Source organism: Prionailurus viverrinus, chromosome C2 (genome assembly GCF_022837055.1).
Source record: "Prionailurus viverrinus isolate Anna chromosome C2, UM_Priviv_1.0, whole genome shotgun sequence".
In the NCBI taxonomy this organism is placed as follows: Eukaryota; Metazoa; Chordata; class Mammalia; order Carnivora; family Felidae; genus Prionailurus; species Prionailurus viverrinus.
In genome coordinates, this window is record NC_062569.1 from 20,593,910 (window position 1) to 20,621,225 (window position 27,316).

A 27,316-nucleotide genomic window follows, 5' to 3' on the forward strand; every position below is an offset into this window, starting at 1 on the left:
CTAGGTCAGAGATAAATGACTTTATTACTGGCCCCACTGAGCTTCATTTTCACATCGGTTTGCTTTGCCTCCCAAGTCCACAGGGTGATGCCGGGGTAGGCACAGATTGATACGGCGTGTGCAGTGGCTCTGTATGACAGCTGAGAAACCTTGAGCTTAGCAAAACCGCAGTCTTTGAAAGGAAACTCCTAGCAAACCTGCACAGCCTTCACCCCAGAGAAGAGCATTATCTTTATTACGCCGGTCAGGAAACAAATCTGTCCTCTGCCCAGAGGGAGGCGCTATCTAACTTACAAGGCTGTTTGCTAAACAAACATCCTAGCAACGATAGTCCAGAACACGCGTGTGTTCTGGTGTGGAGTATCGAGGGTGTGGAGGTGTGGAGTCCCTTTGCTCACAAGTGCAGAAACATAAAACCCATGGAGAATTGTCCTTCCAATTTTATTTTGAATATTAAATTTTCTGGTGAATTATTTGTAATTTCTTAGGTGTGTGTTTGCTTGAGTTTGTTCATATTTATGAATATGCTTAGGGAAAGTGAGGGCTAACACTTTATTGTTAATGTATATACTGTTAATGCACAGTATGATGCAATGACCAGTATGACTTCATGTTTACGGCTATATTTCTCTTAATTTCCTCTGGTTATTGTTTGGAATTTTTGTGGATCATGTCCTCCATAACAGATGAGGATAGGAAAGTACAGGGACAAATGCATTAGGACTAAATTTTAGATTCAGCCTAGATAACAGAGTCAGGAGTCAAGATTTTGGAATTGTAGAAATAATCAGGAGTATCTTCAAATTCTATTTCCTCCTTTAACAAGAAAGCAAGTTCCCTGAGAGTGACCCATTAAAGTCATCTAAAATCTAGAATTTAGATTTTGGGGAGAGAGAAGTTGGAGAGGGAAAGCAAGCAAATGGAAAAAAAAATAGGATGACTTGGAGACACAACACATGCTCTGAACCTCACGTTGAAAGTTACATGGCAAATGTGGATTGGTGGCTCTGTGCTCACAGGGTCTTATCCCAAAGTTCCTGTGGTGTTTAAGATCATGGGCTCTGGGGCGTCTGAGTGGCTCAGTCAGTTGAGCGTCCAACTTCGACTCAGGTCATGACCTCACAGTTCGTGAGTTCCAGCCCCACGTCAGGCTCTGTGCCGACAGCTCGGAGCCTGGAACCTGCTTCAGATTCTGTCTCCCTCTCTCTCTGCCCCTCCCCTGCTCATACTCATGCTCCCTTGCTCTCTCTCTCTCTCTCTCTCTCTCTCTCTGTCTCTCAAAACTAAATTTTAAGAAAAAAATTTTTTTAAATATCATAGGCTCTGGAGCAAGACTGCCTAAGCTGGATTCCCATCCCAGCAACTCTAGTAGCTATGCAGTTTGGGACAAGTCATATAAATCCCTTGTGTCTCAGTTTCCTTATCTACATGCAGGGGATACTAATAATGAAACTTAACTTGTAAGATTGCTGTGGTGATTAACAGAGTTAATAGATACTATGCCCTTTGAATAGAATAGGCATGTGGTGGGCACTCATTACATTTTATTTATTTTAGATATCATCTGATTGTTTATGATTTTTCCCCTTGGGAAACAAAGATATTTTCTGAATCCATTTGATTCTGCAGGAATAGGAACCAAGTCTGGCTTGCTTACTATTATATTTTTAGGCACCCGCAATGCCTCATATGTGCTTGACCAATATCAATTAAATAAAGAATAAAATAAATACTTTCTTGTCACAATCCTGAAACAATCTGCAGGAACATAAAGAATGTCTGTGATTTGTTCTGTATATATGTGCATGTGTCTAGAGGTTTCTATTGGCATAGACATCTACTCTGACTTTTACGAAAGTGCCTCTTGATAGCACCGTTAGACCTGAAGGAAAAAAAAAAACATGCTTTGTTTCCATTGAAATTGTAAGCTAGTGAAACAAATTATCCTGATGTATATGAAAAGATTTATTTTCTTGACTCATATTTTAATTACACTTCTTCTAAATGGCAGTTTTCTTGTCTCTGAAAATGAGATTTTAAAAAAAGCAATCCAAAAATTTGTAAGCCTTAAGTCATAGAATGTCCTAAAGGAAAATATCAGGTTTGAGAACATTGATTTATTTGCATCTAATTTGATTAGCAGACTATTTGTGTACTTATGTGAGCCATCACAATAATATTACATACATGCAATTCAACTAAAAAGTTATTATGTAGTTGGAAATACTAGAAAGATGGTACTTAGCCTTTATGTACTTCTAAACTAAGTATGTCATATATTCCGTGCTTTATTGACCAGCAAATGAGAATTAAATTTTGGTAATTACTTCTCAAAGTTAATATTACAAATATATTAAATGTTTAAAAATGACAGAGATGTGTAGAATACAATGCTGTTTAGAGCTAGAAGATCATGGATTTCCTTTGTGGCTGATTTTATGGATTATTATTTTGTATGTGAGAAAGAAATCTGTCTTTTCCTTTTATTTGCTTGGTGTAGCCACCAGTACCACTGGTTAAAACATTGACTGAGTATGCAAGTATATGATCATACATTCATTAGGTTTTTCAGTGTGCTATGAATAATGCAATGTATACATTCATGAGAGGTCAGGGTTGGCAGAAATGGGCACTTTTATAAAATGCTTATGTTTGATTATAAATTTTCTGTTTCTGGGAATCATGAAAAGAACACAATTCTAAAAGCTCCATCTTTCAGTATCTTAATGAATTTATTGGCTATCAAAATAACTTAAGATATGATCTGAAGCTTCCTCAGTAAGGTCAGGGCATTCAGACTGATATTTAGAACAGTAATTCAGCACAATAGCTGCGTACAGTGTATACATTAAAGTTGTTTTTTGGGGGGCGGGGGTGCCTGGCTGGCTCAGTTGGTTAAGGTCTGACTCTTGATCTCAGCTAAGGTGTTTTTCTTTTAAGTGTTTGAGAGAGAACATGTGTGCGCATGTGCATCCACAGGAGTAGGGGGAGGGGCAGAGAGACAGAAAATCCCAAGTAGGTCCCTCACTGTCAGTGCAGACCGGACATGGGGCTCAGTTTCACAAACTGTGAGATTGCGACCTGAACCAAAATCAAGAACTGAACTTAGCTGAGCCACCCAGGCATTCCTCAGCTCAAGTCTTGATCTTAGGGTTGGTCGTGAGTTCAAGCTCCAGGTTGGGCTCCACACTGAATGTGAAGCCTACTTACTTAAAAAAAAACAAAACAAGAAATGTCCATTTCTACATTTGTTTTTCTACATTGGCATGTGTACTCCAGTTTAAAGGTCTGTTCTTTTGACACACACACTCATGTGACTTTGTGTGATTCAAGTGCTATATAGCAAGCTCTTATTCAAGGTAATTGAATAATCATGAATAGTAGAGTCAAATAAAGATTATACAGTAAAATAAAAACTGCTGCACCTCTAATGATCTCATTTTAATTTCACTCTCATATAAGGAACCAAAATGAATGATTTTTTATTCCTTTTCTTTCTCTGCCTTTAAATACCAGCTTATGACACCTAGAAAATTAGTAATTTTTCTGTTAAATGTGAAGAATATACTGAATTTTAGATTTTTTTCAGTGTATTCCATTTTCGACTAAGTCAAAAAATTTATTTTTAATAACATCATAGCTTTCTTCAAAATAAATGTATTGGGGCACCTGGGTGGCTCGGTCGGTTAAGCGTCCGACTTCGGCTCGGGTCATGATCTCACAGTCTGTGAGTTCAAGCCCCACGTCCAACTCTGTGCTGACAGCTCAGAGCCTGGAGCCTGTTTCGGATTCTGTGTCTCCCTCTCTCTCTGCCCCTCCCCGCTCATGCTCTGTCTCTCTCTGTCTCAAAAATAAATAAACGTTAAAAAAAATAAAAAATAATAAAAAAATAAATGTATTGAAGTAATAAGCATATAAGAATAACTTTCCAAGCCTAAATTAGTGTATCAACTGATGAATGCGTAAAGAAGATGTGGTTTATATATACAATGGAATACTACTTGGCAATGAGAAAGAATGAAGTCCTGCCATTTGCAGCAATGTGGATGGAACTGGAGGGTATTATGCTAAGTGAAATCAGAGAAAGACAGATATCATAGGTTTTCACTCATATGTGGAACTTGAGAAACTTAACAGAAAACCATGGTGGAAGGGAAGGGAAAAAAATAGTTACAAACAAAGAGGGAGAAAGGCAAACCATAGGAGACTCTTAAAACACAGAGAACAAACTGAGGGTGGATGGGGGTGCGGGGGGGAGGGGAAAATGGGTGATGGGCATTGAGGAGGGCACTTGTTGGGATGAGCACTGAGTGTTGTATATAAGTGATGAACCATGGGAATCTACTCCCAAAACCAAGAGCACACTTTACACACTTCATGTTAGCCAATTTGAAAATAAATTATATTTTTAAAAAAACAATAACTTTCCTATAATTAATTCATCAAATAAATAAATAAATAAAATAGACATAATGCAAATGCCTCAGTTATTCACATTATGATATTTGGCTAAGACACATGAAAAAATAATTTCTCAGGACTTCAAATTTCTTGATGACAATGTAACGTGATTCTAATGTTCACACAAAATGATGATTTCTATTTTGTTTCCCCAAATTTTGTCACATCCAATCCAACAGAGATGATGTGTGTTCTACTACAAATTAGGGAGAAGCAGCAGTCCGTGTCAACTGAATCTGAAAATAGATTTGTTATGTCTCCTTTCTCTGGTGTCTTTCATTAAAGAATACACTCTGTGGTCCAATTCATATCGCACATTACTGTTCAATCTCCCAGAGCAAAATGCTATTATATTGCCTTTTTTCCCCTTAACTACATTCTTTTGGAAATTAACTTAATGCATTTCATGCAGAATTGTTTTGAATTGACAAAAATCAGCATGAGAAGTGAGTAAAATTTAATATATTTCCCAAGGGTTTTAACTAATGATATAAACTCAGTAAATGAAAAAATTAAGAAAGCCAGTCTCAAATTGGTCACTTTTAATTAAAATTTACCAGCTACCATCACCTCACCACTATGCCTGCCTTCTTTCCAATGTTGGTTTTCTATATAATACTTACCCAAATCTGACATTATTTTATATATTTGTTTCTGTAGTATCTCTCTCATCACTACTAGATGGAAGTTCTGAGGGTAGGAAGATAATTTCTCCCCATTTAAAAAAATTAATGTTTTTTATAATTTATTTATTTTTAGAGAGAGAAAGAGCAGGGGAGTAGCAGAGAGAGAGATGGAGAGAGAGAATTGTGTGCAGGCTGTGTGCTATCAGCACAGGCTTGGTCTCAGGAACTGTGAGCTCATGACCTGAGTCAAAATCATGAGTAGGACGCTTAACTGACTGAGCCACCCAGGCACCCCTTCTCCCCATTTTTAATTGACTATCTTTCCCACCACTAGACTGTAATTTCTGTGACAATGGGGATTTTTGTTGTTGTTGTTTATCACTTGTCACTGATCCCTGGAATAGTGCCCATCATATACTAGGAATTGGATAAATATTGGTTAAACGAGAGAAATATCTATTGGACATCCATAAATAGATATATACGTAGTATGAATAAGACTTATATAAACTTGGATTTTATATAAGCTCTAAATTAAGGGTCGACCCCTGGGAATCTGAAGACGCAAAGGAAATGCTTTAACTTCCAGTAACATGATGAGAATATAGTCTTTAAAACTTTGTCCGGATGCTTACCAGAACATTTGCCTATTTGATACCCAAATTCTGGCATTTGGAAGCCTCCCCTCCCCATGTCAGATATCCTTAGGATTTTCTTTTATGTGAGCCTCAGGACTTCCCTTGTGTTTATCTTTGAAACTCAATAGACTATTTGGAGCTTACCTTAACTTCATCACCTACTCATGATGTGGACTTGGCCAATTGCTTCACCTTTTTGATCTCTTACCTCATCTTCCCAATAGAGAAATCAGTACTATTTCACAAGATGTGTGAGAGGAGTAAAACTCTACAGTAAAGAGCACATAATATGTGCTCAGTAAATAATAGTGATGCTGGTTATGATGAAGGTGGTGATGATGATACAGAGGAACTTAAAGGTCATGTTCCTGATGAGAACAGTGAGTAAAAAGCTATCATAACAGGGCGCCTGGGTGGCTCAGTTGGTTAAACATCTGACTTCGGCTCAGGTCATGATGTTGCAGTTCGTGAGTTCGAGCCCCACATCAAGCCCTGTGCTGACAGCTCAGAGCCTGGAGCCTGCTTCAGTGTCTTTCTCTGCCCCTCCCCTGCTTGCTTGCCTTCTAAAAAAAAAAAAAAAAAAAAAAGTTACCATAACATCCAAACCTGATACTTTTGAGCTTGTTTAGTTGTGAGCAAAGTGAGGTTTATAAAGATGAAGTGACTTGCTTAAGTGTACCCTGTGTTAGCAATACTGAGATATGGATGGTATTTCAAAAGGGCAATGACACTTTTGAAAATAAAGGTTGTGAATTTGGAAAATCTTGACTTTGAATGCTGGTTCCACTATTTACTAGCTGAATAATTATGACAACACTTCTTAAATTTTATAATCTTCACTTTCCTCATTGATCAACTGGTAACGATGATGGTGAAACCTACTTCACAGAATGATTTTTTCATTTCACAAAGAGAATATTCTGCTTTATTAGGAAGATCTTGATTGCCTACCAGCTCATAAACAGCAGCATTGAGAAAAAAATACACAGAGGGACACTTTCCCCAAGAATCCTCCCAGAGAAGGCACCAGCAATATGATAAATATTTAATCACATCCTTGCAGCAAATACTGTGATGGGTTTCCTCAACCTTACTTGGCAGAGACCAATGAAATGATGTCAGAGTACATTGCGTCAAAGCAATTCTAGGGTACAATGTGGGTTCCAGTACAATGAGTTCTATTTACATCTTTCTGTTTAATCCATGACATCTAGCTTCTGAAAGAGGCTAGATGAGTTTATATAACGTATTGTATCTTAGATTCTCCTCTCTGAGAAATACTGAAAACCAATTGCCTATAGAGCTTATAATAGTAGCCCACATGGGAGGAGGCCACCTTTCCTTTGAGAAAATACTGGTGATAGAGACAAGAAGAAAAAGAAAGAGAAGGAGAAGGGGAGGAAGAAGAAGAAGAGGAAAAAGAAGAAACAACTTCACATGGGGAAACAGAAGTGTGTGCTTGATTAAGTCATTGGCAGTGATTCCCAACATCTGGGCAAGTGGTCGTTTTTCATGGGTTTAATCTTTTTATTTTCAAAGTGAACAGTGGAACACGGACTATAGAACATGTATTGTTCTGAGTTTTTATTCTCTCTCAAGAATGAGCCTTCTTACGTGGTAAGAGAAGAATAGTCCTGGAGAAAAATAGGTGGAAATCAGAAGCAGATTTTCATAGGATGCGGTGTGGGGAGAAACGACCAGCTGGATGAGCCTTGGTAGGGCCTCCAGCCTCCATCCCTAGTTTAAGACAGTCCTGACCAGAGAGGCCTGATGAAGAACTCTGCATCTTTTTTGGTTCTCCTGCCTATGACAAATAGCTTGGAGAGACCACAATATTTAGCAAGTCTGTAGGAAAAGAGAACGTGCAACTCCACAGTATAACAGACTCATTCTCCCCAGAATTGACTTGCAACAGATCACAAGAAAGAGAAACTTTAGGCTGATACTCTGCTACTTTAACCAACACTTAACTAAGTGTTTGTGAATTATGATGTATGGGCTGAATGGGAGATTTTCTTAAAAAAAATACAGTCCCACCCTTAATAAAATCTTACCAGGCAAAATATGAATGGGAAGGTACATGGAGTTCATAAAATCATGGAGTTAGGCCATATTTGGAGAGATACCAACACATGTTATTTTAGTAGGGTCTCTGGTGGATAGTAAGTGCCATAGTATGTTAACTATCACTGTTATCATTATTATTGCTACAGCTGTTCCTTCTTTTGCTTATGTGTTCAGATCATCTGGGGTGATTATAGTAATTCAGGTTCCACAGCTCCTCCTCAGACTCACTAGGTCAGAATTTCAGGAGTAGTTCCAAAGAATGTGTATAATAAGGAAGATCCCAGATCATTCTGATGCTACAGCCGGGCCCTAAGCCACAGAATGGAATTTCACAACCATAGATAAACCCATCTGCGTTTTTTAGAAAACCATAAATGGAGGCTTGGAGAAGTTAGGCCACGTCTCTATTTCTTCTCATGAAATTGACCTTTTCCTTTTATCTAGGTTGTCCATAGGAGCTACCTCAAATCCTTTCTCTCCAAGAGTACCCTTTAAGAAATGAATCAAAATGACTTACTTAAGGTGACATAGCCAGTTGGTGGCAGATTTGGGAATAAATCCTCCTTTTTTCTCCACTGCTGGTTAACGTTTCCTCTGTCGAACCCACAGCCTTCCCCAGTTAATGTCCCTTCTAACAGCAGAGTTGTCACTTGTGAGCAGTTCAGCTGGACCCTACCTGACGATGGCATAGCTCTTAAAGTCCATGGTGTTAGAATGAAGACGTATTACAACAGTCTACGCAACCTCAACCTCAGTTTTTCTAAATGCATTGCCACCTTCTGTCTTTCAGACTTTTAGAAATTTGCATCTACGCAAATGAGCCTTTGTCCACAGTGTCAGAGGTGAATGGGGAACAAAGGAGTCAGTGGGAAAAGTAAAGTCTTTCGGGTCATTCCTCAATTTTGTCATGCAAATTGTTGTGCAAATCGCAAGTAAATTATTAGCACACCCCTTCCTTGTTTTAGAGTATGTTTGCAAAGAAAATACTTGACATTTTGGTCTGCTCTGCTTGTTGTCTGCAAGACAAAATCTAAAATAAACTCTTTAGATCAGATTATATTTGTGGTATAAATCCACATCTACCCATGTATTGCTGCATGATTCAAAAGCATTTCAGTGACCAGCATACCTCCTTCCACATAAATGACCGGGACGGTGATACTTGAATAGAAAATTTCCTTACGCTCTGGAACAGTAAATACCTGTGATGCTTGCTCCAGCAGCACACATTTTTCTTTTCGTGTGTTGTTTCATGGGAAATCCGTGGTCTGCCCGGCAGTACTGTGTATTGCCCAAGGCAACTGGGCAATAACTTTTTTGTATGTTTCTTTTTTTTTCTGTGTCCATTCTGTTGTTTGTGATATGCACGGCTTAGAAGCCCCCAAAAAACAAAGCAGGTGGGTATAATTTCACCCATTGGAATTGGGTTGGATGGTGAGAAGACACTGGACCTACCACCTAATTTTCTCAGCATCTTTTGTCTTGCAAACTCTCAGCTTCCCTCATAAAATATGGCACACTGATTAAAGGGTAATTCTTTAAAAGGTTCAGGACCCAGTATAAATTGCAACATGTGGAGGACCTAAGCATATGGAGCCTGGGCTTAGCTTTCTCACTAATTGTCCCATAGCAGAGTGGTTCCTAGACTTGGCCTTCACAAACCAGTAATAATGCGCTCGCTCACTCTCTCTCTCTCTCTCTCTCTCTCTCTCTCTCTCTCTCTTTCTATCACACACACACACACAGGCACACACACATATTTTTGAGCTAATATAAGGTTGCCAGTATTGAATTTTGACAAGTGAGTAAGGGCATTAAAATGAACAACCTAGCATGTACTATTGATGTCATTTCATTTAAAACAGATATTTGAAAACCAAAAGACATAACCTCAGTGAGGGGTAGATAGTTCTGTAATTGTGGTTATTTAATTTTATGAAAAAAAGTAAAATTCCCTAAACTGTCCTAATTTTTTTTATTTTGTTGCAAAATATAAACACCCGTCATCGATAGGCACCAGCTCCCTAATTGACATGTGCTTTTTCTTAGCCCCTCAACACCATACCTTTTAAACAGGCCAATCAGGGCCACATCTCTGTGCACTGAAGCATATAAATAGCCCACCAGCCTTGATATCAGGTTCTGAGATCCAAATGGATCACCATCCATTTATAAATTCTGACGTACTTGTTTCCTTCTCTCCAAAGTTCTATCTCCCCATTCTGCCTTCAAATTCTATTCGCTTTAGGTTTTCTTATATATTGGCACCATCTGGACTCACTTTTCAGGTTCTCTCTTGACACTTTCCATCACTTTCAGGCACCTCAACCAAAGGGGAGAGGCATTTTCTTTCCTTACCTACCTAGCCTTCCTTCCAGGAGAAGAAGTACATGCAGTGGCCACTGTAGCCACAAGGTGGTGATAGCCATAAAGCTCATCAGTGCTGTGTCATTTCGTAGCCACTGGGGAGCTCTACCTCAAATTAGCCAGGAACATCCCACACAAGAGAAAGGGAATGCCACAGATGGCAAGCATATCTGACCTCAAGAGATGACATTTCATCTGCTTAATAAATAAGCCAATTTATTACTTAGGTTCAGTGACCATCACTTTCTGTGTTATGTGTGTACATTGTACTGGGCTTTTTGTGAAGATAGAGACAACATATCTGGCATAGTTATTGGCACAGAGGTGACTCTTAGACCATGTTGATTTTTTTTCTACTTTCTTGCTCTGTCACGTTTTCACCCAAAGGACACATATAAAGGGCATTTGGGTGGGTTTGCCTCCTCATCTGTATCTCTGAAATCTCATGAACCAGTGAGCACAAACTCCAGAAGCCAGAAAGGGTTGTGCATAGAGTGGGAGCTCTGAGCTAGGCAGACCCGGGCATTGAGTCCTTGGGCAATGTGTTTAACTTCTCTCAACTCTAGGTTCCTCATCTGTAAACATCTAGTTTCCTCATCTGTATCATGTGTCTCATAGGGCAGCTCTGAGAATTAAATGGAGCTGAAATGTGGAAAGTACCCGATCAATAGTCTCATTTAAATAAAATGGAAACTTTAAGAAACCTGAAAGGAGAGAGGGCTTGAATGACAACCTCAGATGGCTTTGACTACCGTGAAGTGCTCATTGTCCACTAGAACTCTCTGTGATGCTGAACGTGTTCTGTTTTGATCCAATGTGGTAGCCACTCGCCATGTGTGACTGTTGAACACAGGAAATGTCAGCGAGATCGAGGAACTGAAATATTAGTTTTAATTAATTTAAGTTTAAGCAGTCCCATTTAACTAATGTCCATGGTATTGGGCAGGACAGGAAGAGAAACTATATAATTTTTTGTGTGTCTTAATCACTTAAGACTCTTCTTATTTAGTCAGGTAACATTGTTCTCTTGTTAAAATTTAGTGCATATGTGAGTGTTTCTAGAGCCACCAGTGAAGGTCAGAGAAAAGCATTGCTAAGTATTCTTGTTTAAGAGGCCTGGATTCATAAAAAGATTCAGTGTTGTCCTCAAAGTCCTGAAGGCTTTACCGTGGCTTAGAAACTTTTTATTTGAGTGTGTTCTAAAGAATCCTCATGCAGGTAGTCCCTTCCTGGTTGTTCCTCATTTGGATCATCTCATATTGTTTTATTTTCAATTTTTTTCAATATTTACTTTTGAGAGAGAGAGAGAAAGACAGAGCATGAGAGAGGGAGGGGCAGAGAGAGAGGGAGACACAGAATCCAAAGCAGGCTCCAGGCTCTGAGCTGTCAGCACAGAGCCCAATGCAGGACTCGAACTCACGGACTGCGAGATCATGACTTGAGCAAGAAGTTGGATGCTTAACTGACTGAGCCACCCAGGCGCCCCATGTTTTGGCTGTTAACAGAAAGGGCAAAAACATGTAAAATGCCATCATCCACAAGAATATGAAGCTTAGGAACACTTAAAAAGTCCTTTGCCCTGAATTTGGGATCATTAGGAAATGTTTTCTTTGCCTCTGATTTATAAAGGTAGTTTCATTTACTCTTTACTGTTTTCATTTGACTATTGGAGTCAAGGATCAAAATATTTTAAGTATGTTCTAAAAATCAATTCTCCTCTATCTTGTTATATTATAATTTTAACTTACTTATCCTTAAAATTGGTTCAAAGAAGGGATGTAAAACATAGGCAAGAGGCAGATTAAGAAAATATTCATGAGTGAACAGATTCTTCCCAAGTCCAATTTTTGTGGAATTATAATCTTTCTTCAAAGTCTACGTGTTTGAGGGTGGACATAGGGTAGGTTTGGCAGGTCACTCCAAGGAGAAGAAATTTTTACCTCTACTCTTTAAAAGGTTCAAAGCTTGGCTTCCACTTGGAAATAGGAAAACCGTCTGGACACTACAGCATGACTTGAGTTGAAATAAAATATTCTTCCCCACCTTCCAGGATTCAGATTGCAGTTGGCTTGAGATTTTCCTGGAATGTTCAGCACTAAACCTGCATGGTGCCTGAGTTGGGTCTTCTGAGGCTGAGGAGTGATGGTTTCCTTCCTGAGTTCTGGGTAGGGACTCAAGCTTTCTCTGTGGAGTTGTGGAGCCAGAATTTTCCCAGCTGCCTGGATTTCCACCAATCTAATTCTTGCCAGTAGTCATTACAAGGTCTCAAAGTATGATTGTTTCCCAGATTTCTGTTATTTTAAAACAAATCCTTTCCAATTCAGGTACTGTATCTTTTTCATCTTTTGTATCTCTCTGTCTAAGGCAAAAGAGGGCTATTATTTTTATGATTTCAGCACTTTTTGAAAAGAAAAAAAGAATTACTTCCGTCAATGCCCGTTTTTAACAGTAGGCTGATTTCGCAGGTCACCCAGAAAAGCCGATATGTGACAGTCATCCTCCGTACAGGGGGAAACTGGGTTTTGTTCTCAGGTTTGTGAACAACCTAGGGAGCTCCCAAGGAACACCAAACTGTCATTTCCAAACCTGCATTATAATGGCAATAAAAAGAACTTATATGAATGGAGGTACATTCTGAAGTAGTGCTGTTTGGTTATTTGCCAGTAATGTTGATTAGTTGCATGTGACAGGAACAGGAAGCTGAACTGAATACATTTAACATGTTTCTCACCATATCTTGTTCCATGTATGTCTCTGAAACAAACAAACAACCAGAAAACACCTTTGGGCCATTCCTCCCTTTTCTCAATACACCCTAATGATTTTAATATAGTTCAGCTTTTCGCTTCAAACCCATTCACAAGCATAATTTAAGACTAATTTTTGTCAACATTTCGTTGCTTTACGTTTGCAAGAAAGAGAATCTGCAGCTCAGATAGACAGGACAAACTAGATAGGGAACATTAGTTTCAAATCAGTATCATCAGGCCATGCCTTACTAAAAAAAGCAAAGCAAAAGTGCCCTGGTACTTGCAACTGTATAAATATAATGTAGTGATATAAGGGTCATATGGAAAGTTATTTTTTCCTGAGATTTGTTATTAATGTGTAATAATAGTGTTGTTGAGGCAAAGCATTATTTTATGATCTGTATAAAATAATAGGAACTTGTATTCATTAAACATATTCTAAATTACTGCATAATTTCCTGACCTACATTATTTATTGGGATCCTTACATCCACCTAGTGGAGGAGGAGCTGTGTTGTCTTTCTATGCAGTTGAAGTGTCTGAGTGCCAAATCACAGGGCCAGAGCTCTAATGTGAACAAGGGCAGCATGAAATCAGAGCCCTGGTTTTCAAACACAAGTTTTACTCTCTCTGACCATAAAAAAGGCAGTTCTTCTCATTGAGAACATTATTATTTTTTTAATGTTTACTTATTTATTTTTGAGAGAGAGAGAGAGAGAGAGGGAGAGAGAAAGAATCTCAAGCCGGCTTTGCACTTTCGGTGCAGAGCCCAACATGGGGCTCAATCTCAGGAGCTGTGAGATCACCACCTGAGCCGAAATCCAGAAAGTCAGTCGCTTAATCAACTGAGCCACCCAGGCTCCCCAGGAGAACATTATATTATCATCACTTTGCTTCAGTGACAAATTGGAAATGACTAATAAACATTTTCATTTGGGGGCAAGATTTTTAAATTGTTATTTCCCTTGACCATTACATTTTGCTTGGGACGTCCACATAAATCATTCTGAAAGGACACGTGAATTAATTTAAGTTAAATGTGCCTTGGCTATACATGTATTATGACCATCATCAAGTGAAGTGAGAATTAAGCAAAATGCAACATTTGTTTTACATTAAAAAGCAAAATAATGATTATGTCCAAGAGAAATTAAACAAAAGCCTCTTGAGCTATATAGATGGACTGAATTTAACACAGAATTAATTGGACTGTAGATATATACGCTGTCTCTATATAGATACCTCTCAATCTACTATATTTTTTTCCTGTAAAATAAAGAAAAAAAAAAACCAGGATGTGCAACAGAATTGCCTTTAGCATGTGTAGAGCCTGAGCAAATAAATGCTGTTTGGTGGGGCTCCTGTCTATAAAACAAGTTGATTACAAATTACAATATCCATGGGCCTATATGAGGTATAGTGATTTATTGAAGAAAAATTTTAAAAATGGGTAGAGAAGAGCTAGTGGTGTATGTATTTATGTCCCAGTCAGTGCACATTAAAATTCTTTTTAGGGCTCAGACACCATCTTCTCTTGTCCATTACTGTCCAATGCACCTTTCCTTGTTGATTTCACATCTCCCACCGTAGGAAGAAACGGACAGCATTATTATTACAGTGCCAGACTTCTCCAGAGTTGGTTTATATTGGCACAGATCATCTTGATTCTGATTTTCCTAAGACCATTAATTTAAGGCTTGTTACATTATTACTAATGAGCTGCCTTATCCGTGGTGCTTCAGGGGAAGATTGGCCCCCAATGACCCCCTTAAAGGTTGTCACTGTGTTTTCCCTTTGATGAGGAACAGGAAATGCGAATCTTCCTGGGTCTGCCACAAAGTCTGAAGACTTCTGGGGGCTTTAAATTTACTGTTTGAAATTTTCTAGTCTAAGTGTCGAGGGTCTTAGAATATGTTTTGAACAATTCAGGAGGTAATCGTTAGCTTTCTAGAATGTGATCCCTGTCAGTGGGGACCCACACCCTTGCCAGCTACACAAGGCCACCAGACCAGAGAGTAACGGCCTGTGGGGAGAGTGACAAGAACAGTTCCATTATGGCAAAAAGTGTCCACCCTCATCAGGCATGGCCTAAGATGATAGAGACAGCATGAGGTGGGAGACATCAGTGAGAGACAAAGGAGGACATTGACCAGCAGGCTCTGTTGGCATTGAGGAGGAACAGTCTGGAAGGCCACCTAGGAAGATGACTGAGACTGCACTGGGAAGTAGGTGGCCTTTCTGGTGTTGGTGATAAGGGGGCACACAGCCAAGGTTGCTTCTCGTCCTCCTTGGTGCTGCGGACCTGGATAGTCAGAATTATACAGGGCCTACGAGTACAAATCCTATAAGGTCCATGGTGGACAGTGGAGGCTCAGAGCCCCAAACAGAGCCCGTGTTCTTTGTTAAATGGTTGCCCCAAATCAGATATCAGCACCACTGGTGGCCTGATCTCCTGTGCGAGAAACAATGCACGGAGCAGTGGGAGTGACCCAGGCTGCCCTCCCAGAACTACAAGGCCCCAGAACTACACATATGGTGACAGCCTTAAAGGCAAGAGTCACTGAACTCTGTGGACATCTGCATCCTGTTCAGGATGCCTCAGAGGATGACCCTGACAACTCCTGCAGGTCCAGGCACCCATGCAGGTCTTGGTAAATTTCCAGGAAGGTGCCCCAACCAGCAGGGCCAGGTGGCTGGCTCCTTTCCCAGGTTGAAGGGCCATTTTGAGTCCCTGCCCCTGCCGGGGAGATTCTGATCTACAGGACCAGAACTGAAGATGCATCTTTGTTGATAACTATATAGATGGACCAAATTCAACACAGATAATTGATTTACATTTATGAGCACTTTCTTATCTGTAAAATCACATGAAGCCTTTAACATCTCAATACATCTTTAGTAGGAAGGAAGGTTATGCCCTATTACTCCCTTTTGATGGATGAAAAACCTAAATTCCAAGATTTTTTTCCTAGTAAATGATAATGCTACAGTGTCAACCTTGATCTTTTCACTCAAAACGTAAGACTCGAGGGGCACCTTGGTGGCTCTGTGGGTTAAGAATCCGACTTCGGCTTAGGTCATGATCTCAAGGTTCATGAGTTCCAGCCCGGCATTGGGCTCTGTGCTGACAGCTCGGAGCATGGAGCCTGCTTGGCATTCTGTGTCTCCCTCTCTCTGTCCCTCCTCCACTTGTGCTCAGTCTGTCTCTCTCTCAAAAATAAATAAACATTAAAAAATTTAAAAGCTTAGGACTCAATATATTCTATCACTTGACTTAAAAATTTGCCTCTTCTCTGATTTGTGAGGTTCAGTATGAGTCGTACTGAAAACAGCAAGACCTGCACATCTGGAAAGTTTACAAGCAAATGATCTCTTCAGACTAAGTGCTAGCTGTTATGTCAAGGCAGATTTGTGGTGTTGAAAATTTGAGGGCAAATGCTCTTAACCTTATTTTTTTAAAGCATTATTTTTTAATTCCTTCTTCCTAGATCACTTTTTTCCCCCACTGAAATAAATTTAATCTCTGATAAGACCTAAGGGAGATTTTCTTGCATCAGAGTCTCAGTTTGTGAATAATAAAAAATGAGTGGAAACTCTATGCCCCCTATAAAAGAAACTACCCTTTATTAGCAAATTGAGTTTCTTCTTGCCTGTAGAGTAACAAAGCGCACGTTCCTGGCTAAGAAAATGAAAGTAACACAAAAATACAAAAGAATTAACATCCAGAAGAGTAACAAATTTCCCCTTTTGTGCTAAGGACCAAATAACACACACACACACACGCACACACACACACCGTGTAAAGGGTTGGAAAGGACACTTCAAGTTAATTCAAGAACAGAAGACATAAAATTAGTAATCAAACTGGGAGCCTTTTGTGATGAGAGCAGCAAATGCGCTTGAGTATCTCTGAAGATAAAACACTACATTCATTTGTCCTCGGTAGCTAATTTAACTCTCCAGTTTTACAGCTGGCATGCCTCTGTTCTTGCATTATTAGCTGAAGTCCACATTTCCTGTTGAAAGGTTGTCCTTAGTGGTGATTATTTGCTGTCGCATAAAACAAACAACTTTACACATGCCCACATGAACGCGCGTGTGCACATGTGTGCATGTGCACACACACACACACACACACACATTTTTTTTTTCTTTTAACTGATGGCACAGTGAATTGGCACTTTCTTGCTCCCTGCATTGTGAACACTCTGCCTTGTCATCCCTAGTAGGCACTGCTTTGGTCGGCCTTTAATGACTCCACTTACGCTTTACCACAGCTGCTACTAAGGTATGTTTTATTTTTTCCCCACCACAAACTATTTTTTACAGAAGAATGTTAATTAGTAACTGATAGATATAAAGATTGCCAGCGACAGCCCATTAATTCCATTTACTTTAATAGGACTTAGAACTTAGCTTGCAGTACAGCTGTATTCAGACTGGATTATAAATGTAATTTTTTGCATCATTAACTTCCCTGATTAATCTTAGACAGCAAATGCATAATTATCAGGGGAAAAAGCCACCCAGTATTTGCAGCCAAGAGTCCAGCTCTCAAAGTTGTGCTTTTGCAGCCTCCTTTATTAACCGCATGGTAAGTGCACAGGTTTTTATAAGGAAACAATTGCTTTCCATTGCTTAAGGTTAACCTATGCCAGGTACTTAGTACTTCAGAAAATAAATAATGTATGTGTGGCACTGTGTGTGGGGTGCGTGTGTGTGTGTGTGTGTGTGTGTGTGTGTGTGTGTGTACTCCTGTGCACAGCACCCATGCACACAGTCACACTGCTTTGCTTACCCACTGTGTCTGTTTTGTGATGAGTTTCCTTACAAGGATTTGCAAACTAGTATCACACCATTAGTAGTTTGCATATGTAGCTTTCCAGCACCGGTTCTGCTCTTGAGCCCTATGTGGAAAACTGCCCCTACTGTGACTTTGCAGGGGTGAAGCGTACTGGCACATGTTGTATCACAGCCACGCTTGTTCCTGTTGCATTCAGCATATTGGGTAAAACCAAAACACACAGTCAGATAGGCTGTGGGCATTCAAAGCAGGAAACCAGTGGACTGACGCTAAAGAACTTTGCTTGCCATACTGGGCTCCCTGATGCTGAAAGGACAGACCTGGGTGCAGAAGGATATATAGCCTGAATGCAAGGATGTGCACAATGGCTGCTTGGAATGAGACTAATTGTTGGCTTATTAGGATCAAATGGCACTTTATTAGTGCAGAGCTTCTGGTGAAGGAAGACAGAAAACATCTCGCCCCAGTAATGTGCCTATTCACTGCCAAAAAGAGCCACTGAGAAAGGAAGGCGAAGCTAAGGCGTGGGGGAGGGGGGGAGGGGAGGAAAGATTGGCCAAAAGAAGGCTCTTTTCTAATGAGTTACAGCGTTCATTTGAATAACAATAGGCCCCACCTCAGCTGTTGTTCCTCTGGAACACTAGAGGTGGGAGACCCTTTTTGGCTTCAATTTAAAATACAAAGTAGCCAGAGATTTCTGACTGCCTTTTTTTTTTTTTTCTTTTTACTGCTCTTGCTTTCAAACATAAACTTCCCCATACTGTATTTCTGATGCACTGGTCATTGCTTTCTAGACTAACTTCCCCTTGCCCTGAAATATGTGCTGATGTTTTGCTAGCAGGCTCTTGAACACTTAGGGTGCTAATTCTGATGGGCTCTCAGTCAAGGGATACATACCCTTTTGCCTTTGTTAATATGCTTTGAAGAGAGATGCTTGGTGGTGCCCAGAACAGAGTTTGGTCTCCAAACACACGAAGTACTCCCCTCCCCTCATTCTTTCTCAGGTAAAATGGTGCGGGGGAGGGAGGGAGGGCTGTGGGGGAGGGCGGACGGTGGGGGAGGGGAGGGGGCAATTCCTAAGGAATGTAATTCTGTAATTGCTAGAGTTCCTATCTTCTCTTTCCCAGAGACAATGCAGTTCCCAGAAGCTCCTTCTCAGTTAAACTCAGAATGTCATGGGTTCTTCTTCATCACGACTCCCTCAGCAAGTCTGAGCTAAGAACGTTAAAGCAGCTAGCGGTTTTGCAACTCTTACTTCCATTCCCCAGAGAAACAGAGGCTTCAGGGAATTTTTAATGAAAGAGTCTCTGTTTCACAGCATTGCTGGTGTTAAGCAGGAGAATAATGTGATGATCACATTTGTTTTGTCACTGTTGTTTTGGCTGGATGGTGGAGTATGAATTTAGAAAGGAAGAACTACAGCATGCCAGGCTGGATCTAAATGTGTGTACTTATGCATATTTGCATTTGTAATCACACACACATAAAGGTTAAGTCAAGAAGAAGGTAGCTTTAAATTTCAAGTTTTCTCAGGGGCACCGGGGAGGCTCAGATCATGATCTTGCAATTCATGGGTTTGAGCCCTGCGTTGGGCTCTGTGCGGACAGCTCTGTGTCTCTAGCTCTCTCTGCCCCTCCCCTGCTCTCTCTCTCTCCGCTCACACTCTCTCTCTCTCTCTCAAAAATAAATGAGCATTAAAAAAATTTCAGGGCGCTGGGCTGGCTCGGTCGGTTAAGTGTCCCACTTCGGCTCAGGTCACAATCTCGCAGTTCGTGAGTCCGAGCCGCACGTTGGGCTCTGTGCTGACAGCTCAGAGCCTGGAGCCTGCTTCAGATTCTGTGTCTCCCTCTCTCTCTACCCCTCCCTTGCTCACACTCTGTCTCTCAAGAATAAGTAAATATTTAAGAAAATAAACAAATAAATAAATTTCAAGTTTTCTCAACTGCATTACTTTATATTTGTTAGACCTATGTTTTTTTAATGATGGATGTTTTCCGTATTTAAGATTACTGTCTTTGCTAGTGTTTCCCTAATTTATACTTAAACAACAAACTCTATTGACTTCTGTGATGTGATTTTATGTTTGTTGCTCATTTACTCTGCAGTCATTGGGATATAGAGATGATTCAGATACCTCTGTTTGACTTACCTAATTCATCCCGAATGGGGTACTGTTCTGGTTTGTGGGGGCTTCTGCACCACATTACTACAGAATGGGTGTCTTAAAACAGTAGAAATTTATTCTCTCCCATTTCTGGAGGCTGGGAGTCCGGAATCAGGTATGGGCAGGGTTGGTGCCTTTGAAGGCTCTGGAAAAGGACCCTTCCCAGCTTCTGCTGGCTCCTGGCAGTCCTTTGCCTTTCCTTGGTTTATAGAAACATCATTCCAGGGGCGCCTGGGTGGCTCAGTCGGTTAAGCGTCCGACTTCAGCTCAGGTCACGATCTTGCGGTCAGTGAGTTCGAGCCCCGCGTCGGGCTCTGGGCTGATGGCTCAGAGCCTGGAGCCTGCTTCCGATTCTGTGTCTCCCTCTCTCTCTGCCCCTCCCCCGTTCATGCTCTGTCTCTCTCTGTCTCAAAAATAAAAATAAACGTTAAAAAAAAAAATTTAAAAAAAAAAAAAAAAAAAAAAAAAAGAAACATCATTCCAGTCTCCTCTGTGTGCCCATGTGTGAAATCTCCCTGTGCCTCTATTTTGTTTGTACACTTGTTATGAGCTGTTTCTACTTTGTCTTGTGGCAAAATTGGTCAGACGTAGAGTATAGAGAAGTATTTGTGGTTTGCAAATCTAACTACTCCCTGTTTTATAGAGGTCTTTTTAGGAAAGAGAATGTGTTTTGCTGTGACTAGTTACATAGCTTTTAGGGCCCACCAGGGGAATCTTACCTCAAAATCCTTAACTTCATTACATTACAAAGACCCTCCCCCCCCCCTAAAAAGGCAATATTTATTCTTTTGCTGTATAAAGAAATATTCCCAGGTTCCAGGGGATCCTGGGATCAGATGTGGATGTATCTTTTGGGAGGCCACCATTCAACTAACTACAGAGGAGGAAAGAAATCATTGTCCTGGGAATCTAGGCTTCCATTCACAATAAGAGATGTGCCAGTTGTTGATTCAGAGCTAAAATCCCACAAATGGGGAACTGGAAGGGATTTCAAGGAGTTGTGGAGCACAACAAGCTTCTTGGTAACCTCCCTGGCTGTATACAACTTCTTTTTTTTTTAATTCTTTTTTCATGTTTATTCATTTTTGAAAGACAGACAGAGCACAAGGAGGGGTGGAGTGGAGAGAGAGGGGGACACAGAATCTGAAACAGGCTTCAGGCTCTGAGCTGTCAGCACAGAGCCCGATGTGGGGCTCAAACGCTCAAACTCACAAACGGTGAGATCATGACCTTGAGCTGCAGCCAGATGCTCAACCGACTGAGCCACCCAGGCACCCCTGTATACAACTTCCTAAGGGAGGAAGGGGGGAGAGGAAGTCAGTTACCAGGTTCCTAGTCCAGGTGCTTTTCCTTATGACAGGTTATTTGTCTCAAAAATTTTATCAAGGATAGTAGACCTAAGTTCCTTGTAGGAGAGATTGATATAAATCGGAGCACATTAGTGCTAGGAAGGACCTTAGCAGCAGAACAGCATGGCTAAGGGCATTTATTCCTGTTTGAATTTGCTTCCCACTCACTTGCTGCTTTGACCTTGGGCAAGATTCTTAACTTCACCGTGCCTTAACTTTCCACCTCTGTTCAACAAAGATTCTCAAAGTACCTTCTCCTGGGGTTGCTCTGAAGAAGAGGTGAATTAATATCCGTAAAGCAAAGGGAAATATCTGGGCCACAAAAACACTGTCACATTAACTATTTAGGAAGTATCTTGTTCAAATACCTCAATTTATAGATGCACACGGGGAAGTCCTAAGAGCTGTGACTTGTTTAAGGACATACGGCTAGTTAATAACAGAGCTAGATTCAAACCCTGCTCTTTGGAACCTAGTCCAGTTCTTAGCATGCAGCATTATTATACCCCCAGTTCTCACCAGAAAACTCTCATGAAGAACTTAGCTTATTGTTCGGAGCACATGAGAGTTGAGACACCTTGCCCTCAACCATATTAAATAGGAATGAAAATTTGGTATCCGTAGTGGCTAGAGAAGCCAGAATTCTCTATTACTCAACTCATTAAGGCTTATAAATGTAGAAATTGTTATTGATGGAACAGGTCTCAAGGACAGAAAGGAGATTGCTGAAATTCATGCATTTGCAAAGAAGGAAAAGATCAGGTTTGTATTTTTAAGATCTCGGTAGGGGCAAAATCAATGTGTTCTAGGGATTTAGTCAGATGGTACCTTCTGACTCTGTTGAGGCCTTTCAAAAAGTAATCAGTGAAGAGGAATTAATAATCTGGCTATTTGCTGCAATAAAAAACACTATTGCAGATTCAGAGGTGATGACAATGTATAAATTCTTTTTATAACACCTTGAAGTTTCAGCTTCAAAGTGACCTGTGTTGGTAATTTCTGTCTTTTTTATCAGAAGCATACAGATTTCACAAGAAGTATTTTGTACTACTCATTTAGACACCAGATACTACAAGGAGTGAGCCTTGCACACGCGCACACACACACGCGCGCACACACACAGACACACACAGACACACACACACACACACACACACAACGTTGTTCCAGACCTGTGCATGCGTTGCTTGGAGACACTTTAACAAACCACTTACCAGGTGTAACAAGAAACAAGCAGGAGAACCGGGGCTGTTTTTAATTTCTTTTTTTAAATGGGAAAACTAGTTAGATTTAAAGGATTGAAAAATATTTGGGATTTGCAAGAGTAAATGTGCCCTATTTGGTAGAGGTCATTTTAGGAAGGAAAATGTGTTCTGCTGCAACTACTTATTTAGCATAATAGAAGTTCCCCAGCCTCCTTCAAAAACTCTCCTGCAAGGAAATTGATTTTCTGATGGAAGGTACTGAAGGGTATCTTTAGCATCAGTGGAGAAGCAACTAATTTGGCCCTATCAGTGAGTCAGATGTCTGTATATTCCCAACAGTAAACAAGAATTAAGCCGTTCCTTACCCCATGTCTTTTACCCAGATTCCTTTGCAAGGAAATAGCATGAATTGTGGCCACCCCAAACTCTCAAATAACCTGATAATCTGTGCTGTCACCCCTTCACTTTACCTTTATTTTTTTATCACATTGTGCATATTGTAGGATTGCTATGTAGTATCCTTAAGCCTTTTGTTGTGTTCATTTGCGTGTGTGTTTTTAATATTATGAGAGAGGGTAGTCTTAAGGTGATTTTATTTTTTAAATTCTCATAGATTTTAGCCTGTTTAAATAGAACACAACTTGATGCTTGATTACAGTTTTTCTTTTCCTGTTTTCTGGGCATTAATTCTATTCCTTAATTTTTCTATTCATTAATTCTGATTAGCCTTTCAGAAAGTTATCTGTTCATATCCTACGTAAATAAAACCGCTCAGATTCCTCAAGCCTCGTTTAGATTAGCCTGTTATGCCTTTTCCTCTCTTCACTGAATAATGAATTCTTTTCAAATTGATGAGTTTTTAAATCACTCTCCAACACACACATGCACATGCACATACACACGCGTGAGCACACACACACACACACACATACACTCACATTTTCTTCACTTTCTGTATACTTCCTCTTTCCAGAGATTAGATAGAAAAGGCTTTATAAGATAGTCTAGCCACCTGAAACACTAACCACTGAAAGATTTTTATATTATTTTTATTTTTTATTAATGTTTCTTTCTTTTTGAGAGAGAGAGAGAGCATTAGCCGGGGAGGGCCAGAGAGAGAGGGAGACACAGAACCCGAAGCAGGCTCCAGGCTCTGAGGTGTCTGCACAGCTCCCAGACAGGGGCTTGAACGCATGAGCTGAGCCATGAGATCATGACCTGAGCAGAAGTCAGAGGCTTAACCTACTGAGCCACCCAGATGACCCAACATTGAAAGATTTTTAAATGTAAAAGGAAAGAGAAAGTCAAAGGACAACTGCAAAAAACAACAAAACTCTAGTATTTTAAATTTTTTTAATGTTTTATTTTATATTTGAGAGAGAGAGAGAGCGAGCAGGGGAGGGGCAGAGAGAGGGAGACAGAGAATCTGAAGCAGGCTCCAGGCTCCAAGCTATTAGCACTGAGCCCGATGTGGGGCTCGAACTCACAAGCAGTGCGATCATGATCTAAGCTGAAGTTGGACACTTGACAGACTGAGCTACCCAGGCACCCCAAAACTCTAGTCTTTTAGAGTTTAAAAAAAAAGGTCAAGGCGTGGCTAGAGGACAAGATTAATAATATTAGGGGATGAGAGCAGGAAACAAAGTTAAGTGAAATAAAATTGTATTCGTTGAGTTCTTGCTATGTAAAACTCGCTGCTGCATTTGAATAAGGAACCTACCGATTTAAATACAGTGCTGTGGCAGGGATGCCTGCCTGCCTGCCCACCAAAAATGTGTTCTAGCCTTCCCTGTGTGGGCTTTTGCTGGGAGCGGGCTGCCCAGGGGTCCTAAATCCCCCAGCTCTCCTTGTGGACACAGCCACTGTCCAAGTTCAGCTGAAGGAAATGGGACTGCAAGAGATAATTTTGTACTTCAGCATGGCTGAAAACAAAAAGCACCCAGTGTTATTTTTCCGCATGGTCCTTTCCACGTCTGTGTGACTAGAATCAAGAGAACCCCCAGGATAATGGGTTTGGATTGAACTGTGCCCCGCCCCCCGCCAAGTAAAAATGTATGTTGAAGCCCTAAGCTCCAGCACCTCTGTATTTGGAGAGAGGCCTCTAAAGAGGTGATTAAGTTAAAAGGAGGCCTTCAGGGTGGACCCTAATCCCATCTGACTGGCATCTTTATAATAAGAGATTAGGACACACAGAGGCACCAGGGATGACATATAGAGGGAAGGCCATGTGAGGACACAGCAAGAAGGTGGCCGCCTGAAAGTCAAGGAGAGAGGACCCAGGAGAAACCTAACCTGTTGACACTTTGATCATGGACTTCTAGCCTCCAGAACTGTGAGAAATCAAGTTTCTGTTGTTTAAGCCATCCACTCTGTGGACTTTTTTTTTTTGGTTGTTTGTTTATTTTTAATGATAGCCCTAGCAGACTAATACAGGGACCTTGGAAACTGCATGTCAAAGGTGGTAGAACCAGGGGTGCCTGGATGGCTCAGTCGGTTGGGCGTCCAACATCGGCTCAGCTCATGATCTCACGGATTAGTGAGTTTGAGCCCCACATTGGCTTCTGTGCTGACAGCTCAGAGCCTGGAGCCTGCTTCAGCTTCTGCGTCTCCCTCTCTCTCTGCCCCTCCCCTTCTCACGCTCTCTGTCTCAAAAATAAATAAGCACTAAAAAAAAAAAAAGCTAGTAGAACCTTTGTCATCCAGGGTCCCTGAGTGACCACATGTGTGAGAGTCTCACATCAGATCTGCTCACCCTCCCTACAATGTCTTATGCACAATAAATAAACCTTTCCTAGGGGACCTGGCTGGTTCGGTCAGAAGAGATGAGACTCTTGATCTCTGGGTTATGAGTTTGAACCCCATGTTGGGTGTAGAAATTACTTTAAAAAAAACTCTTCCATGTGCCTGAGTCATTGTTATATTTGGAGTCTAATTGTTTGTGTAGTTTGTCTCTCCAAACTAATAGAGGTGGCTTCTACGTCCAGCGAGATATAGGGGCAGGGATTGATTGCTCAACTAACCATGGATGTTTGCATGCATGGAAATGAGCTGAGGAACCAGTGTGTCCATTTCCTCACAGAGCAGGTATTTTATGATTCATTCACATGCTTGGCTTCAACTTCCAACCTCAGTATTCTCACCCTGTCCCCATTTGATAATACAAGTCTGTGTATGTATTGCTTTAAGAGTTTAAGGGCCATTTAATGAATAAAGAACAGAATGTATGTAATTACAACATTGGAAAGTTCAGTAAGGGTCTTCTTGACAAAACTTCACGAGATGTTAGGTTTCCTTACCCATAATGCACAGAGTAATAGCAGAAATGTCAGGTCAGAGTTTAGATCTCAATATGAACCAGTTCTAAAGAGCCTGAAACTAAAGGTATGTGTGCAACAAAGGAGGACTGAGGTTTGAAATGTACAGAACCAGAAACTGCTCTATGGAAGCTACCTCTCAATCGTATAGCTCAAATACAGAAGAAACTAGATAGAAGTGTCCCAAATTTGACAACTATCCTAAAAGTTGACCTTATACTACCAAAGGTGAGTTGTTTTGAAGTTGAAGGAAAAACTGTTCAAAAACTATTATTTGAAAAACTTAGTCAACCAAACTGGAGGAAAGACTGATTTTGTTTCTTTAGTCCTCTTCATTGAAAATTATAATATAGGGATGCCTGGGTGGCTCGGTTGGTTAAGCGTCCGACTTCGGCTCAGGTCGTGATCTCGCGATCCGTGGGTTTAAGCCCCACGTCAGGCCCTGTGCTGACAGCTCAGAGCCTGGAGCCTGCTTCAGATTCTGTGCCTCCCTCTCTCCAACTCACAAACTGGGAGATCATGACCTGAGCCAAAGTTGGACACTTAACCGACTGAGCCACCCAGGTGCCCCCAAAGTTGTTATCTTGGATACAGAGTGTTCTTTTTTTTTTAATGTTTATTATTTTTTAGAGAGAGAGACTGAGTATGAGTGGGGGAGGGGCAGAAGGCGAGGAGGCACAGAATCTGAAGCAGGCTCCAGACTCTCTGAGCTGTCAGCAGAGAGACTGATGCAAAGCTCCAACTCACAAACTGTGAGATCATGACCTGAGCCAAAGTCAGACGCTTAACCAACTGCGTTAAGCACACTAGTATCCTGAGTACACAGTGTTCTTAAGTACTCTGGTGAAAGAAGATATCACATGAACATGTTTGTTTTTTGACTATTACTTAAAGCTAAATGGATCAAGATTGTGTTTGCCCAAGACTGTAACAATATCTTATATTTATAGTGCTTTATTTAAGTAATTTGATTCCAGTTACTGCTTTGTAGCAGAGGGGATTGGTACCATGTTTATAGAGAAGAAACTGAGGCTTGGACTATAGAATTCAAATCAGTTAACTTAGACACATGGTGAGTTAGCTGTGCAGCCAGATGAGGATAGATGTCTTTTGAGTCCCCACTCAATGGTTTCTGTATCAAAATACTGTGACATTTAATCTGACTTTTCATTACTTTTGTGTATTTGTGACTGATGTAAAAGCTCAATTACTCCTTGGTGATTTGGTAACTGAAAAAAATGAGTGAATTCCACCATGATGTAGTGTATGTGTATGTGTGTGTGTGTGGGTATATATATATATATATATATGTGTGTGTGTGTGTGTGTGTGTGTGTGTGTGTGTGTGTGTGTGTATATACACACACACACACACACACACTTAAATATATATTTTTTCCTATTTGTCCAACGTGAAGAAATCTTGGGTTTAAATTCTACATGGAAAAAGTTTTACAGCCTCCTTGATTCTTAGTTTTTGAATCTGAAAAGAGAGTTAAAAATGACTCTTTCACAGAACTTCTTGAAAGTTAAATGAGATAACATCAATAAACTACCTAGGACAATGGTAAC

The 27,316-nt window shown here is 40.5% G+C and overlaps 1 protein-coding gene across 5 annotated transcripts in view; it reads left to right on the forward strand.

Moving 5' to 3' along the window:
* Positions 1 to 27,316, forward strand: part of ZNF385D (zinc finger protein 385D) — a 679,366-nt gene that overhangs the window by 483,465 nt on the left and 168,585 nt on the right. Inside the window, exon 1 of one of the 5 annotated variants that reach the window (XM_047876496.1) lies at positions 17,124 to 17,197. The exons of 3 other annotated variants lie outside the window; for them this stretch is intronic. The gene's annotated coding sequence lies outside the window, so the exon portion shown is untranslated. Of the gene's footprint in view, positions 1 to 17,123; positions 17,198 to 18,560; positions 18,718 to 27,316 lie in introns of those variants that run through there. One more of the 5 variants, XM_047876495.1, reaches the window with a different exon arrangement.